We start from the raw sequence: 18637 nt of genomic DNA on the forward strand, positions 1-18637 counted from the left end.
CTGACTCTCACGCCGGAGACCCGCTCAGAGCGGGGTGAGAAGGACCCGGGTGGAGGGGTTACATATATATATATATATATATATATATGTAAGCAATAAGGTACGAGAGGCTGTGCTGTATCGTGAATAAGTAACGGCTGGAGGGCGTTGTTAGGCACGACGCGAAGCGGAGTGCCTGCAACCCCTTCAGCCGTTACTTATTCACGATACAGCACTTGCCTCGAGTACCTTATTGCTTTTATAAAACGGTTGCCACACAATAAAAATATTAAAGCCGAAAAATATGTATCTATGCAACTTTCATGAAGTAAAATCACTAAAAGCCTGCCTTCCGCTGGAAAAAATAGTCCCGGAACGTGAACAGCAACAGAAGTTACATATATTATTTCGCCAATAGATGGCGGCAAAGACTGTCTTTATGAGTGAGTGAGTGAGTGAGTCTGTAGAGAAGGCTTTTGAAAGGACTCGAACTTGTGATCACGGAGAAGACAGACGCAACTGACAGATGACTAACGTTATGCACGGAAAACCCCATGACTGTTAAAAGGACAAAATATGCAGCGGACATTCAAACGCATTTTTTTATTATGAATATAGGACTGACCTGAAGGAAAATGCTACGTCTACTGTAAATGCAGGTACACTCGCTTACTCGATCTCTCACAATGCTCTGCTCTAGCTTTAAATGAACAATATCAATGAGATGAAACATCTGTTTAAGTTGCTAAGAGTGGTTGCTAGGGGTGTTGTGTAGTGATACATAGAACCGTTGGGTGAAGCGGTCATAGCCGTGTTTTATCGTGAATAAAGCACAGCTATTGACCAATCAGAATCAAGGATTGGAACTAACCGTTTTATAAATATATATATACACTCACCGGCCACTTTATTAGGTACACCTGTCCAACTGCTCGTTAACACTTAATTTCTAAGCAGCCAATCACATGGCGGCAACTCAGTGCATTTAGGCATGTAGACATGGTCAAGACAATCTCCTGCAGTTCAAACCAAGCATCAGTATGGGGAAGAAAGTTGATTTGAGTGACTTTGAACGTGGCATGATTGTTGGTGCCAGAAGGGCTGGTCTGAGTATTTCAGAAACTGCTAATCTACTGGGATTTTCACGCACAACCATCTCTAGGGTTTACAGAGAATGGTCCGAAAAAGAAAAAACATCCAGTGAGCGGCAGTTCTGTGGGCGGAAATGCCTTGTTGATGCCAGAGGTCAGAGGAGAATGGCCAGACTGGTTCGAGCTGATAGAAGGGCAACAGTGACTGAAATAACCACTCGTTACAACCGAGGTATGCAGCAAAGCATTTGTGAAGCCACAACATGCACAACCTTGAGGCGGATGGGCTACAACAGCAGAAGACTCCACCGGGTACCACTCATCTCCACTACAAATAGGAAAAAGAGGCTACAATTTGCAAGAGCTCACCAAAATTGAACAGTTGAAGACTGGAAAAATGTTGCCTGGTCTGATGAGTCTCGATTTCTGTTGAGACATTCAGATGTTAGAGTCAGAATTTGGCGTAAACAGAATGAGAACATGGAACCATCATGCCTTGTTACCACTGTGCAGGCTGGTGGTGGTGGTGTAATGGTGTGGGGGATGTTTTCCTGGCACACTTTAGGCCCCTTAGTGCCAATTGGGCATCGTTTAAATGCCACGGCCTACCTGAGCATTGTTTCTGACCATGTCCATCCCTTTATGGCCACCAAGTACCCATCCTCTGATGGCTACTTCCACCATGTCACAAAGCTCTAATCATTTCAAATTAGTTTCTTGAACATGACAATGAGTTCACTGTACTAAAATGGCCTCCACAGTCACCAGATCTCAACCCAATAGAGCATCTTTGGGATGTGGTGGAACGGGAGATTCGCATCATGGATGTGCAGCCGACAAATCTGCGGCAACTGTGTGATGCCATCATGTCAATATGGACCAAACTCCCTGAGGAATGCTTCCAGCACCTTGTTGAATCTATGCCACGAAGAATTGAGGCAGTTCTGAAGGCAAAAGGGGGTCCAACCCGTTACTAGCATGGGGTACCTAATAAAGTGGCCGGTGAGTGTATATATATATATATGTGTGTGTATGTATATATACATTCAGCTTTACTTTTGCAGGAATAAATTACATTTTAAAATATATTAAAATAGAAAACCCAGTTATTTTGAATTGCAATTTTCTGTCATGATTCTGCCTTAGTATTCTTGATTTTCCTAGTCGTGAGGCAGGATCCTGACAGAATCATGTTTTATGTACAAGCGCATGGTCTGTTATTTGGACCATGTGCTTGTGTTGTCTCGTCTCGTTACCCCGCCCCCTTGTTATCCTCGTCTTGTGATTATTGTCTAGTCAGTTTCACCTGTCCTCGTCATTAGTGTTCCCTATTTAATCCTCTTGTATCTGCTGTCTTTTGTCGGTTCATTGTGATTGTTACCTGAGTGTTAATCCTTGTCAAACCTTTGTCAGAGTCTGTGAGTATCTTGTCAAGAGTTTTAGTCCTGTTGCGCTTTTGCCTGTAAAGGTTATTTGTGTCCCTATAGTTATCTGTCTCAGTCTAGTTAGTCTCATAGTCCTGTCTTGTTTTGCCCCCTCGTGGGCTTTGTTTTCCCAGTTATTTGTTTAATAAATCGTGTTGCCTTGACTACTGTCTGCTATTGGGTTCATCCTTCCTCATCCTCATAACAGAATGAACCGACCAACAAGGAACCCAGCAGACAGTATGTCCTCTTTTGTTGAGCATAACCCGGATGACCTTGCACAATGGTGGCGGAGGACTATTTCTGATGCAAGTAATGGCAAGCTGCCAATTCCTCCCCAGGGAGACCGGTCCCTGAGGGAGTACGCCCAGGTTGCAAACGAGAGGAGGCTTTTCCTACCTGATATCCTCCTCAACCGCTACCTCATTGCGGGTCTCAACGCTCCTCCACCCCTGGCTGAACGGGAGAAGCTGGTCTGCTGCCCGTTTGGTGAGATGGTGGATTGTTTGTCACGGAGGGAGTCGCGGGGTTCCACCTTGTCGTCACCATCACCCAAGCTGTCAGTGATCCCGGAGGGTCGTGTTATAGGCGTCGCAACGCTTGGGGACCAGGCTGGCTCCCTCACGACTCCCGAGGTTTCATCCACACCCGCAAGTCTCCCTGGAAAACGAGGGAGACGGATTTCCTGGGAGTCTGCTTCGGAGTCTTCAGCGACGGAGTCTTCCCTGCCTGAGACAGCCCTCCCACTTCCAGTCATGGACCCTGCTGCGCTTCTCCTGCCGATCTCCAGTCCAGCTGTGACATCAGCTCCGCGTCCCAGAAGGAAGAGGAGGAAGGGACCCTCTTGTCCTCCGTCTGTCTTCCCATGAGCCCGCTCCAGCAAGCGCTGTCCCGGAGCCCGCCTCAGCAAGCGCTGTCCCGGAGCCCGCCTCAGCAAGCGCTGTCCCAGAGCCCGCCTCAGCAAGCGCTGTCCCAGAGCCCGCTGAGAGAGTTGCGGCCGATCTAGCCTCTAAGGAGGTTCTGCGAGCAGTTTCAGCTCGTCAGGAGATGCCCGTCATCATTGCGGCCAAGACCCTTTCCGATTACTCGTCTCGTCGCTATTCTCGAACCCCCTGTCTGTCCTGCCTTGTCCTCAGCTCCCAATCCTATCCCTGTGAGCGCTGCACCCGAGCCTGCCGCTGTTATTGCTGCACCCTGTCCTGCCCCTTTGCCTGCTATGTCTCACGTCAGGAGCCCCGGTTCCGCATCCTCTGTGTCCTCGTCTGAATCTGTTGCTGCTAATTCCCGGTCTGTTTCCCCGTTCGTCCCTGTCTCCACCAGCCCCCGGACTGTTTCCCCATCTGTCCCTGTTTCCACTAGCCCCCGGATTGTTTCCCCGTTTGTCCCTGTCTCCACTAGTCCCCGGACTGTTTCACCGTTCGTTCCTGTCTCCACTTGTCCCCGGTCTGTTTCCCCTGTCACCATTAAACCCCGGACTGTTTCTCCCAAGACCTCTACTCATGTGTCCCCGTCCAAGCCTGCCCGGAGTTCTCGTCCTCAGCCCTCCTCCCGTGGACCCAAGACCCCCAGTCCTCCCATCCACCCTGGACCTCCCCCCATGAACTCTGTGTTTCCTTTGCCTTGTATGTTGTTTTTGATTTTTCACCCGAACCCCGTTATTGTTTATTCCTGTTTGCCATTGTTAGTGTTTTCCATGTTTTGTTGGTTCGTGTCTTTGTCACAGTCTGTCATGTCCCGTGTTTAATGTCCCCTTGAGGAGCGTCTGGTAGCCGCTCCTTAAGGTGGGGGTTCTGTCATGATTCTGCCTTAGTATTCTTGATTTTCCTAGTCGTGAGGCAGGATCATGACAGAATCATGTTTTATGTACAAGCGCATGGTCTGTTATTTGGACCATGTGCTTGTGTTGTCTCGTCTCGTTACCCCGCCCCCTTGTTATCCTCGTCTTGTGATTATTGTCTAGTCAGTTTCACCTGTCCTTGTCATTAGTGTTCCCTATTTAATCCTCTTGTATCTGCTGTCTTTTGTCGGTTCATTGTGATTGTTACCTGAGTGTTAATCCTTGTCAAACCTTTGTCAGAGTCTGTGAGTATCTTGTCAAGAGTTTTAGTCCTGTTGCGCTTTTGCCTGTAAAGGTTATTTGTGTCCCTATAGTTATCTGTCTCAGTCTAGTTAGTCTCATAGTCCTGTCTTGTTTTGCCCCCTCGTGGGCTTTGTTTTCCCAGTTATTTGTTTGATAAATCGTGTTGCCTTGACTACTGTCTGCTATTGGGTTCATCCTTCCTCATCCTCATAACATTTTCCCCCCCACAATAACCGTTTTTACTTTACTTGAATCAAATAATTAATGCAGCCATGGTAAGCAATTTCTTTCACAAAAAGATTAAAACCTTTGACCAGTAGTGTATCTAATAATACAATTTATTAATAACTATAATTTTTTAACAATATAAAATGAACAATATAAAAAATGACAAAAGTAAAATCAACAAAGATTTTCAGATAGGGCCAGGGGTAAAATTACATTATATAAAATAAATTAGCCTCAAAAGGCATTCATTAACAACCAGGTAAAATATCAGAGCACACAATCAACTGTAGGCTATTATAGGAGAGAGTGAATATATATATAAAAAAACTAGAATGATACTGATTTAAGTTTCAATGCACAAAAGTCACTGAAGGTAATGACAACTTCCTGTTCTGTAAGTGAATTGAATCAGATCTAAATCATTCAGTGAAAGTTTGTCAGACTAACCATGAGACTAACTGGTTCAAACCATTGACTGGTTCAAACCTGTGAGTTCTTATGTTCGAACGATTCATTAAAAGAACCTCATAAGAGTCATTTGCTCGTGAATCAAACTAAACTGCACGCAGTGCCTTACAGTTCAATAGTTATTTGTGAATAGAAAAATATGTTTTTTTCCCTTTCTCAAGAGGACTAAAAGTAACAGCATGCACAAATGTGACACCATACATGTGAGTAAATTGGCTAATACATTTTTGAGTTTGAGAACTGTTCCTTCAAGAAAAGATTTTCCAAGAAATCTTCCAAGATCTTAATTTTTCAGCTTTTAATTTGTCTACCTGTTCCTTATACTTAAAATGCGATTTTTATAATGTTGTGCTGGTAATATTAATGACAACATGCATTGAGCCTTTTGTTTTGGAGTAGGCCTACTGCTTCTCATAAATCCCAGCCCGTGTTCATTCACATACTCAGCTGTCAACTATAGGCCTATCTTTAAAGATACACATTTCATTGAGTCGCTTATTGTTTGGCCCACATCTCACCCTTTGTTTATGCTGTCTACTCTTTGTTATGAAATCTTTCAGCTGTGTCAGAGCCTTACATGCCTCTCATGGTATAATATTACAGTTCTCACTGCTCACGTTTTATTTTGTCAGACAGGAGCCCGCAAAAGATCCGTGAACCAGCTTGGAGATTTTTCCTTGTGCATTATGAGAAAGTGGCATCTGTTTTGGCATGAAATGGAAGCTGTGCTATTGTTTTCTTTCCTTTTGTATGAGTAAAACGGCTTCTTGAACAAGAATAAATTGTCCCACCCTTGCACCATGTAGGCTAGCTAGACCACAATAGGTCACTGAGGGAGAAGTTATTTTGATTAAAGAATACTAGGACACATGAATAATATATAAAAAAACGATGTGCACAGATAAATCAATTAGGCTAGTATAAATACCCTATAGGCTACAACATTCCATAAAAAATAAGAATTGCCAATTTTGATTTCGTCATCTTTATAACGAGAAGAGCCAATGGCACAACAATTAGATATTAGCAACAATTAGTGTATAGACCTCTCTGACAGTATGATGTGTGTGTGTGTGTGTGTGTTTGGCATTGATTCCTGGGATATCCATGAGACAATGAACATGCTGGAGCAGTGCCAAGTGATGCACGTGACTCAATGCGGCAGCTGGTTGGCTGACTGACTTCAAGGCCACAATGAAGCAGGAGGCCAATTGATTGTTTACAGACCTGGAGCGCTGCACGGGCTTGAACAAGAGTTTTCCCTGTGCACCCCACCAGGTGTAAGATTCATTCAAATTTCTAAGCACAGCAGCCATATATGTAAGGGCGCACAATATGGTTTGAACATTGGGGAAATTGAAGAGTAAACCGTTTTAACAGGGTCCCGGGGGATTTTTATTTTTTCACAAAATTATATTTTGGGGTAGTTCATCAACACATGCAAAGTTAGTTGAAACCACATACGTAAATGCATTAAGTAATAGTTAACATACTTGATTGCATAGAATATGTGAGGTGTTCTATATTAAGCATATGGAACCTTATCAGTTTGACAGAATTTTACTGATTATGTACAATTAGTATGTGCTAAATTTTCAGAATGATATCTACCGATACCAATGGTTTGATTTTCTTAAAAAAATAAAATAAATACTACTACTTATGCTGTAAACTATACCTCACATTTGGTGCATAATATTAGAGGTTAAAATGAACAACAGAGCCCAAACTACCATATTCAACTGCTTTTTATTTTCAGACAATGATTACACTCAAATAAAAACTGAAATGTTTGTATACAACTTAATTGCATATAAGGTAGTTTTCATAAACACTTGTCTTCTTTTATGAGGATAGCAGATGAACCCAATCGCAGACAGAAAGTCACTCAAACAGGGGTTTATTTATAGACAAAAACAGAAAACAAAACCCAATATGGGGCAAAACAAGACAGGAAAGACTAGACTAAGATTCATACTAATAACTAAGACAGGAACAAACAAACACTTCTTTGAACAGACTTCCAACAAGTAACTTACAGCAGATAGACACAGAGTAGGTCACAACATCAAACAATGAACCGACACAGGACAGCAAACACAGGGGGATTATAAAGGGAACACTAATGACAAGGACAGGTGACACAGATTAATTAATAATGACTAAACAAGGGTAACAAGGGTAACAAGGGGGCGGGGTGAGGTGACGAGACAACGCAAGCACATGACCTAAACACAATTGGGCCATGTGCTTGCACACAAAACATGGGTCTGTCATGATCCTGCCGCAATACTAAGAGAATCACAAACATGATGGCAGAATCATGACAGTCTTCATGACAAATTTATTCACACATACATATATAATTAACAGTAAATAAACTCCTCTCTGGTGTTTTTATAGCCAACTAATGAACCGTGAACACGGGACTTTCCTGAGGTAAAGTTAAGTGACAGTTGAGCTTCTGCTTAACCACTTGAGTGAAGTTTGCTGATCAATGATTATATGTGAATAAAAGCCTAAATTAAATCGGTTCATCATACTGTATAATGCGACCATGACTCTCCCCCTCCACCCCACAGAAACTATTACGGGACAGCATCCTGCACACAAATATACTGAGAATTATCCAACTATTTAGCGTTCTTCTTTTTCTTCCATGTGCAAAGTGAGCTTAAAGGAGAACTCCGGTCAATTTTAACATTCAGCTCATTTTTTTGTACATTTGGAGTGCTGTCAGTACAGACAAAAACGACAAAAATCGGTGTTGCCTACACCGTGTTATCCTCTTTTTAAAATTCGCACTCTGTTGACTTCAATGGGGCAAGTTCTAAACCTGCTTGCCTCTTAACAACCTTAATGTGTCATTAAAAGTGAACAGCCATGTGAGTGGTGTTATTAAGAGTGACCACGGTCAATCTGACTGCAGTAGATGTGAAAGATATTAATAAAAATGATGTTAATTCAGCCAGCTCACATACCTGTATTTACTTCCTGTTTTCGTTTGAAGTCCACAGTAGTCCATTGTCGAGTTCGCGCGCGCGATCATTAGTTATATTAGTCATAGATATCCATAATAAAGGCTAGATGTCTCGTCCGCGCTGCTGGCCAATGGAGGTCGACGTCTGCACCTGGTGGCCATCTTGTCACAGGCAGCTCGCTCACTCGTAACATTGTGTTTTAATGGTGCATGTACTTTTTATATAACCATAACTTGCACAATTTTCAACCGATTTTCAAACGGTTTGGTTTGTTATTAACGTCAGAGATGTAGTTATGACACTGCATACTTATGAATAATAAGTGTATAAATAAATAATCATCCAGAATTATTGCCACGTTAATAACATTTGTAAGAAACCAAACCGTTTGTAAATCCGTCAAGATTTCAACGAGATAAGAGTATTTGTGTTCGTGCTGATCACTCATCTTGTATAGGTACCACAGAGCCCGCCAGAAAGCTTGCCTGTGACAAGATGGCCGACGGTGATGACGATAGAGACTCCGCCGTAAGACATCTAGCTTTTATTATGGATATCTATGATATTAGTTACCAATGATCGCACGTGCGAACTCGACAATCGACTACTGGACTTCGAACGAAAACAGGAAGTAAATACAGGTATTTGAGCTGGCTGAATTAACATCATTTTTATTAATATCTGTCACATCTACTGCAGTCAGATTGACCGTGGTCACTCTTAATAACACCACTCGCATGGCTGTGCACTTGTAATGACAAATCAAGGATGTTAAGAGGCTAAAAGCAGGTTTAGAACTTGCCCCATTGAAGTCAACAGGGTGCGAATTTTAAAAATAGGATAACACGGTGTATAGGCAACACCGATTTTTGTTGTTTTTGTCTGTACTGACAGCACTCCAAATGTACAAAAAATGAGCTCAATGTTAAAATTGACCGGAGTTCTCCTTTAAAGTGAGCTTAAGTTCACCAAATTCTGTCATCATTAACTAATACCTTGTGTCGTTCCAAACTTGCCCTGCATGGCTTTCTTTCTTATGCAGAATACAAAATTAGTAAGAATATTGTTTTACAGTGAGGATATATCAGCAAGCCTGTGGGTGCTCTGTCCATCTGGATCAGTTCATTCAATAACCGTTATGGTGTCCCAGCCACATTCCCCTTTATGATTTTTTTCAAACAATGATGCATGACCCGTTTCCAACAGCAATACAAAGCAGCACATGCGTGCCATGCAAACCACCCCTAAAGACTGCCAGCTCTTTCCATTCATTCAACATCTCATGCATGCAAATTCTGGCCTACTTTGAACCATCAAAGGCACTACTTGTCATTTAGTTCCCGGGCTTCACCTTGCTGCACTTTTTGGGTGGAACAGAGATTTAGAGTTGTGAGTGATTGGAGTCTAGTCCCTTGATTTAAAGTCAATCTGAATACAATGGAACTGTTACCGGTACCACACACTTTTTCAGCAGTGTTGGTTACTGTAGTATTTTTCCTATACATTTTTTTTCTGTAGAAATTGTAAAGGATTTTTCACAAAAAAATTCAGATTTTATGTAAAAAGTATATAAAATTTAGGAAAAGAAATACTTATATTTATAGTTAATAAAAATAAAAAGTTAAGTAACAATAAAGTAAAAAACCTATATATTTTAATATATAATTTTTAAAATGAAGTTCAGATTACACTGAGTGTTTCTGCTGAAGCAGAAGCAAATACCATTGCCTTGAAAGGTTTATACAGAATCGACAGGTTTTTACATAATTATGGATTTTTACTTACAGACCTGTTTGCAACTCATTTCATAAATGTGACGTATTTCCAAAAGAAAACAGAAATTCAATGAGAAAAGATGTACGGGACTTGATTTTATTCATCTGGTATTGATTAGATCTTGGAGAATGGGCGTTACACATCAGACTAAATGTGAGATTCCTGAAACAATGTCAATAGTTTTTTGGCCTATTGGTTAACATTATCTAATAGTCTACGTGGCCTAATGACATCAGTGGAAAAGTTGTTTCAGAGGAAGAGCAAGTTAGTAGCCTGGGTTTCCCCATGCTGCCTTTGCGCAGCGCCATTTTATTCACGCTGCTAGGCAGCCATGCTGGATACCATAGACCAAATTTTCGCCTCAGCGAGGGGACCAATCACAGAACGGGGAGGGAGCAGCAAGACGATGACGACGTCTATGCGATACACCGAAGCAGTTTGTTTACACCTATGGATCAAACATGGCAGCAGACGCGAAGTTACCTTTCGATGCAGCCTTAGATACATACGCCATCGTGTACACATAAATCTCTGACCCATCGTCTTCTTCCTCGTCTAATTTCTGTCGCTCTACATTTTTTTTTTTTTTAGTTTGACAGGGACATTGTACATTAATAAAACATTCCTGTAAATGTACCAGAATTAGCCAAAGGCTATTTTTCATCCGTAGTCCCTGGACAAGATGTTACAAGTCAACCTAAAGAAAAAAATGATTAAGAATACATAATAAAAAATTTAATAGTTACACAATACAATAAAATCTATTTAAACAATTTTGGATCAATTAAAAACAATGCAGCAAAATACAAACAATAATAGGATGGCTAGCAGATATAAGATTCTAATGTTGACAAATCTGAGTACTGATTAACCAATTCTTCAAATGAACCCTAAATAAAGCATATGTGTCTAGATCTCTTATAGTTGTCGGAATAATATTCCATTCTTGTGCAGCTTTGACAGAAAAAGCAGACTGGCTAAATTTACTTTGTCTAAACGGTGTGATACAGTCTTGTCTTAATGCACCTCTTGTAGAACGATAATCAGTTGTTCTAATACGAACTAGCTGACCAAGAGGAGGAGAAGATAAACCATAAATAATTTTATACATTTGCATACTTAATCATGTTTTCCCAACTTAATAAATTATATTTTTCCAGTATTGGACAATGATGAGAGTGTACCGATTTCTTATCAAAGACCTTACGTGTACGTTTGTATAAGGACTCTAATGGTTTTAGAGTCACTGAACTCGCATGAGACCAGGTGGTTAAACAGAAAGTCATGTGAGAAATAACCATAGAATACATAAACATCTTAGCTGCTTCTAATGACATGTTATCTAGTAAGATTAAAATTATAGAGATTAAACTTAACCTGCTTACAAACCTTTTTTACGTGAGCTTTAAATTTAAGTTTAGAATCAATCAGTATTCCCAGATATTTATTTTGTGGCACTACCTGCAGCCTCACCCCTGACATGTAAACATCAGGCTCTTTATTAATACTGTTAGACTTAGAGAAAAACATACATACTGTTTTGGCCACATTTAGTTGCAAGCAATTCTCTTTTAACCATGCCGACACATTAACCATAGAATTAGTAAGTTCATTTGCAACTTGTGTCAGACTATAACCATATAAATCACTGTATCGTCTGCATACATTTGTATATTAGTGTCAGGACATGAAAGATGAAAATCATTTATATACATAGCAAAAAGCATTGGACCCAAGATAGATCCTTGCGGAACACCAGTTGATATACCTAAATCATTAGATAGGTGATTATGTAGTCTAACACATTGAAATCTATCTGATAGATATGATTCTATCCAGTTAAGTGAATGTAATGAGAAATTAAAACAAGCTAATTTAGACATAAGGATTCTATGATTAACGGTGTCAAAGGCTTTCTTTAAATCAAGGAACACTGCTCCAACTACACCACCTTTATCTAAGAGAGTTTTAATATTTTCGATAAAAAACAAATTGCTGTTTCTGTTGAGTATTTTGCTCTAAAACCAAACTGCATTGGATGCATTGAAAATGAACTACTACTCAAGTAACTGCTAATCTGTTCTGCAATAGTTTCTCCATAATTTTGGAAATGGTTGGTAATATACTAATTGGCCTATAATTATCAATAGAAAAGGGGTCTCCACTTTTGAATATTGGAACAACAATCGCTGATTTCCAAACACTTGGGAATTTTCCCTGAGAAATTGAAAGATTAATAACTTTACTAATAGGTTTAATTAAGGTCAAACTAGATTCTTTGAGCATAACAACATCAATACCATATTTATCTTTTGCTCTAGATGACTTAAGAGATCTAATTATTCTCATAACATCAGAGTCACTAACTGGCCTTATTCTAAAAACAGGCTCCACTGTTGTAACTGGACAGGCATTAGTATACGCTAGTCTCAGCCTCAGACGTCACGCCCACGGAACGTTGGCTAAACGTCTGATGCATATGGTACACTTAACTGGAAACACTTCAGGAATGTCGAAGTCGTCATCTGATTGGTTGAATTTTATCGGATTTCCGGGGGGCGCGAGTGTCAAGTTTATTTTCGGTCCGCCGGGAAACAAAGCGCAGACGTGTGATTGCGGAAGAAAAACTGTTGTGTTTACATTAGTGACAATGAGCATTTATCAAGATCAGCTAAACGTAGGATTCTCAAAAGTATGCGAGGTTCAAGGCATAGACTCTTGAAGTTTTCTTCTCCTTCTTTGATTTTCTATGCTGACTGACTTGTTGCACGCCTGTCTGTTGTTGTGGGGAGATTTCCACGCACCGAAACGTGACGCTGAACGAAAACAAACTGTAATTGGTTGTTTGACATGTCGGTCAAACGGCCTTATGGGCGGGCCTTGGCCAAAGAAAGCTGCTATGAATTCCAGACCTTCAGCCGTCAGTCTGAAGGTCTGGCTACGCGAGACTAGTATACGCAGGTGGAAAACAACGAGTAACAGTTTCAACGTAATCAACAAAGTGATGATTAAAAATCTCTACCATCTCAACTGGATTGTTTACTGATTTCCCTTTTACTTTAAATTCTAGAATTTTCTTATCTTCATTTTGTTGGCTTGTTAATTTTTTTTAACTGATTCCAAATAATTCTAGGATTCCCCTTTGCTTTTTCTATAGTGAGGAAAAAATCTGCTTTAGCTTTTTGTAATTTCTTTACCACAGAGTTCCTCAACAAAGTAAATCGATATCACTACTCAATTTAGTTATCTTCCTCATAATCAATACCCAATAATAGATTACCCCATTCTATCTGCTGAATAGCACCTTTAAAATTTTCTTGTTTATACTTTGATATCCCAAAGGATTCACATTTCTTAACAAATGAGCTAAACCTCTTCTTAGTTAGTTTCCTAGTTACCAGAATCATATTATTGTCAGACAGACCAGTTAGCATATTACAAGATTTCAGAATTCGCTCAGGTCTATTAGTAAATATCAGATCAATTTGACTTTTAGTAGAATTGGTTATTCGAATCGATCCACTAATTAATTGTTTAAGATCAAAACCATCAGTTATCTGCTTAAAGGGTTAGTTCGCCCATTTAAGACATGAAGTTGTATGCAATCCTTACCAGCACTATAGTGCATAGGCCTACACACTGACCCACTCTGTTGTCACCTCCCTGGTCAGAGTTCTGGCCGCTGGAAGTTTTTCAATAAAGTAGCCTACTCCCGGTTATTTTCCGGGGCCACAAAACTGTGCGTTTTTACGTGAAAAAAATATTTGCGTTTCAAAGCTTGATTAATTTACCACACAAAAAACACACCGGTCAAAATTCATACCTCAGTTTTAATCGGCACTATTTTCTATCCATTTCTATCAATCCGCACTGCTGTCAACGTCAACAGTGCGCACGTTCCGATCAGCTGTTCCATAGTGTTTACACAATCGACGTAAAAAGTATTAAATTAACAATGGTGCGAACTTGTAAATTCCCAGGCTGTGACCACAAGGATGTGCTGGGATCAAAGTTCAGATTCCATCGTTTTCCTGTTTCGAATATAACTATGAGACAGCTTACCGAGCATAATCTCAATCTGCTGTTAGTCGACCTCACCAGCAGGGGGTGCAAGCGCGTGTTGTTGATTTGGCTGGTTGCCATCGGCTACTCTGCGGGAGCTAAAATATCCAAAATAAAGGATTTTAGTGTGTGTGTAGTGCTCACTTCAGCGAAGACGATTATATCCCCAATCAAGGAGGAAAAGGAAAATTAAAGAGTTTTGCTGTACCAGTACCACGGGTAAGCTCTATTTACTAACTTTATGATCCCATGTCTAAACTGTACGGTAAACAAGCTGATGTTTAGACTCCATTATAAAACACGTGAAAAGATGTCTAATATAAAAACAGCTAGGGATATTGGTACAATTTGCTGAGAAAACTATTTGATTGAACACACAATTGAGGTTTTGTGTTGCAATCAATAACATTGTCGTTGTGCTAAAATTACTTTCATCATCTGATCCGTCTGACATTGTGCTAAAATTGGTTTCATCATCAGAAGTTTCCAAGTTTCGCAGTCAGACATGTTGTCAGCGAGTCGCGCTATCAACAGCTGATCGGAACGTGCTGTTGACGTTGACAGCAGCGCAGATTGATAGAAATGGATAGAAAAGTAGTGCCGATTAAAACTGAGGTATGAATTTTGACCGGTGTGTTTTTTGTGTGGTAAATTAATCAAGGTTTGAAACGCAAATAATTTTTTCACGTAAAAACGCACAGTTTTGTGGCACCGGAAAATAACCGGGAGTACTTTATTGAAAAACTTCAAGCGGCCAGAACTCTGACCAGGGAGGTGACAACAGAGTGGGTCAGTGTGTATGCATGCACTATAGTGCTGGTAAGGATTGCATACAACTTCATGTCTTAAATGGGCGAACTAACCCTTTAAGATTTTTCGTGGTAGATTTATCTTCCCAATTAATGTTGAAATCACCCATAATTATTACCTCCTTGTTAAAATTACATTCTTTCAGTAAAGTATTAAAATTTGCATAGAAACTGCAATTAGAAGAAGGGGGACGATAGATTACAATGAGAGTAAACGCCATTTGTGGAGATAAGACAATGTTCAAACCAATGCATTCCAATTCCTGACAATTTCGTTACACTGAATACTATCTTTTATATATATCATTACTCCACCACCCTTGGAACCTTCTCGATCCTTTCTAAAAACATTAAAACCAGGCAACTGAATTAATGCAGTAGAAACATTTTCGTGAAGCCAAGTCTCTGATAAACAAAGGAAATCTAAATTCGATTTTAGTAAGAGATGATTAACTTGATCACTTTTCGATCTAATACTTCTTATGTTTAGATGACCACCTAAAGAGACCCTATATTTTAGCTTTCTTTACCACTGCTGCTGGTATTTTTTAAGATCGCTGGATTAATCACTCTCTTATTTACACTTTTTATCTTTGTCCCAACTCCATGTATATTATCTAATGGTAAGTTCAGATCAATCAAATCAGAAGTCCTCCGTGGATTGGCATCTCCTCCACTTGGGCGACACAAGCGTGCCCACCGACAACCCCGCCGAGCCAAAGATCCCCACGCCAGCATCCGAGCTCAACTCCGTTCCGGACAGCCCCCGAAGACCACGATGTGGGCCACAAAACCGGCCATCAACGGGCCGCTCGACCTCCATACACCCCACACCAGCAGCGACGTCCCGGGCAAGCCCGACATCCACAGCAGCACCCTCCGAGACACGATTCTCCCGGTCCGCCCCAACACAGCATGGACAAGGACACGGACAGGGACAGGCACCCCTAGGCGACAGCCCAGCTGGACCACCACCAGGCCTCGCGGCCCCGACACCAGTGCCAATGCCCCGAGCAAACACGACAACACCAGCCGCGCCAGAAAAAGGGAGGTTAGTTGGTTGGGTGTAATCTCGCAATAACTCGCCATAACAAGTGCGTACCTTTGAGACAGTTGAAGTGTGTATCGTTTTCGCCATGATAGAATCGTCCTGTTCCATTTTGGTGTAAAAAGGGCCGGGACACGGATGAATATCTCCGGATAAGAGAAGACAAAATAAAATAATTAACGCATCACTATGTCGAAGCCGAGCTGGCGGCTTGGAGTGTTTCTTCACCCGATAGTATAAGGATGGAAAGATAAAAGTCACTGCTAAAACGTGCCTCCCATATCCAAGGTCGATGTTGTTCGGGAGTAATTTCCCATAGGGATGTTGAGGATTAAAATTAACACAATTTAAAAATGTATTGGTACTAACTGGTCTTAGGAAAGTTAAAAATAGTCCATATGCTAAGAGAGCTATAGCTACACCTGCTCTACCTGACGCCATCTTGCAATTGAAAATTGCAAGTGACATACGTCATCTGGTATAATTGAAACGATTGGCTATGAGCTACGTACAGGCACATTTGATAGACATTCGTAGCACCCAATAAACGGCTCTGGGCATTCGTAAACCACGCCTCAAATACAGGAAAATGAACATGTGGTTCCCAGACCACGTCTCAATCTCAATGAGACGTGGTCTGACGTTAGCCAGGCTGGCAAGTTAGTACATTTTGATTAGAAATTCCAAAGCCATTTTCTTTGGAATAACATCCACCAATGAATTTTTCACAGTAAGACCAAGAACATGCAGGGAAATAAATTTGTCACGATTGATTTCATGTTGATTTTAGTAACCATTTTTTTCTGAACTGATCACGCTCTTTTTGTTACAGCTTGTTTTGTTTGTTTACAGCTTGTTTACAGCGTTTATAATTTTGTTCAGTGTATATTAGCTCAATTTATTCTCATTTTATTTGGTGAAATCATGAAATCCCAAGATGTTATGCATTGAGAACTGAAATTCTCATTTCAGCATTGAGGCTTTTCTGCATTGAGGCTGAAACAAATTTGGCATGTAGGAATGTGTGGGTGCCAGGATGGAAAATGCTGTGTATGTGATCCCCAACACTTCAGTCCCTCCCATATGTAAACCGTATGGTCAGGCCAAATTTAACCCAATAAACCATACAGGTCAGGTGTCTGAGTTCAAACTGGCTATGTATGGCAAGTCACTATGGCCAACAAGCCAATTGGCCTTGCAACTACCATTTATGACACAGTTGCTCCAGGAAAACAGAAAAAGTTCAGATCAAAAAAAGCAACCCTGCACAGTTGAGAGGAAGGAAGCTTTCTATTTTTGTTACACTCCAATTAGTATACGTTTAATCCATTCCTAGCAAAGGAAATATGCATTTCCTTACAATGCCAGCTATGCGTGTTTCCCTCTTTGAATAGTGCAGGACTGGCAAGGATGTTGTATACTGGGCTACTAGATCATCAGTCACATTGAAGGAGGCATCAGTAGATGTTCGTCTTAGGGGAGGATTGCCTGCAATGACCTCAAAAAGCTGTGCAAACACACTTCCAGCTTACAAATAATAGACATCTGCCATGATAAAAATAGATTTTTATTGCCACATTTGAAGAGTGTGGCAGACATTCAATGGTAGCTGAATGCTGATTAATTGAAGGTGTGTTAGAAGTGTTCTTGCAGTGTAATTCAACCCTGGGATATTCTAACGAGTGAGAGATGTTCAGTGACAAAGAGGCTCTGTAGGTTCTTGTCATAAGTTTTACAAGTCAATCAGGAGTGTGTGCAGTTGTTCAGAATTGAATTGAGAATACCTTTTAAATTGTAGTTCAATTATGGCATTTTAAATCAATGTAGCAAGCAAACAGGATGTGAAATTTGAATTTGAATTTATGAAGGTAGAAGTAAAATTGAATAAAAATAAAAGAAAGATGTATAACTACTGCTAGTAGTGGTCAAATGTTGGAAATTATACAATTTTGAATTTTGAAGGTGAGACGGAGGTGAGCGGTCACTTCTTTTACTCCATTGAATATTTCTCATCGTTACATACAGTATTTGTGTGGATACATACCTTAGCCTTGGCTACAAAAAACAACCTTTTTTTTATAATCACTGTTGTTTTCCAGAAATAAATAAATAGTTCATGCATTTGTGACAGTTTGCCCTGATTTGAGATCACATTTGACATTTGTCGTACTGATTTTTCTGTAAGTTATTAATACACCTTCATGTTTAAAGTTGACTAAGCACATATAAACCATTTTTTTTGTTCCAACAGCTACTGTTCCAACAGCTACAGTAAAAACACAATGATAAGGTAATTTTAGTTTGAAGGACAGAATTTACAAAAATTCTTCTAAGTTCAGGTTTCAGAACTAGAGTGGTTGAACTTGAACCAATACTAGAGAAAACACATTTGTGTTATTGGATTTTGATGCAATGTCATTATTTTTCATAAATTAACTATCAGTATCATTGTATGGAGGAAGAGCTTAATTTTCCAGAATGATCTAATTTACCAGAATTTAGACTAGTTCTTGCCCATTTTGTTGTCGTGTTGGACTAATGAAATTTCACTATTGTATGACTGTTTAATTTCTTTGCATCGCAATTAATCGAACTCCTCTTCCTGTCATTTCAATTAAAATTTCACTTCAACATCCTGTGAATGGTGGCCAATTAATTTCAAATTCCAGCTTGTGTATTGAGGAGCTTATT

The sequence above is a fragment of the Rhinichthys klamathensis genome, unplaced genomic scaffold, assembly GCF_029890125.1.
Source record: "Rhinichthys klamathensis goyatoka isolate OS25496 unplaced genomic scaffold, OSU_Roscu_1.1 h1tg000149l_1, whole genome shotgun sequence".
Classification (NCBI taxonomy): domain Eukaryota; kingdom Metazoa; phylum Chordata; class Actinopteri; order Cypriniformes; family Leuciscidae; genus Rhinichthys; species Rhinichthys klamathensis.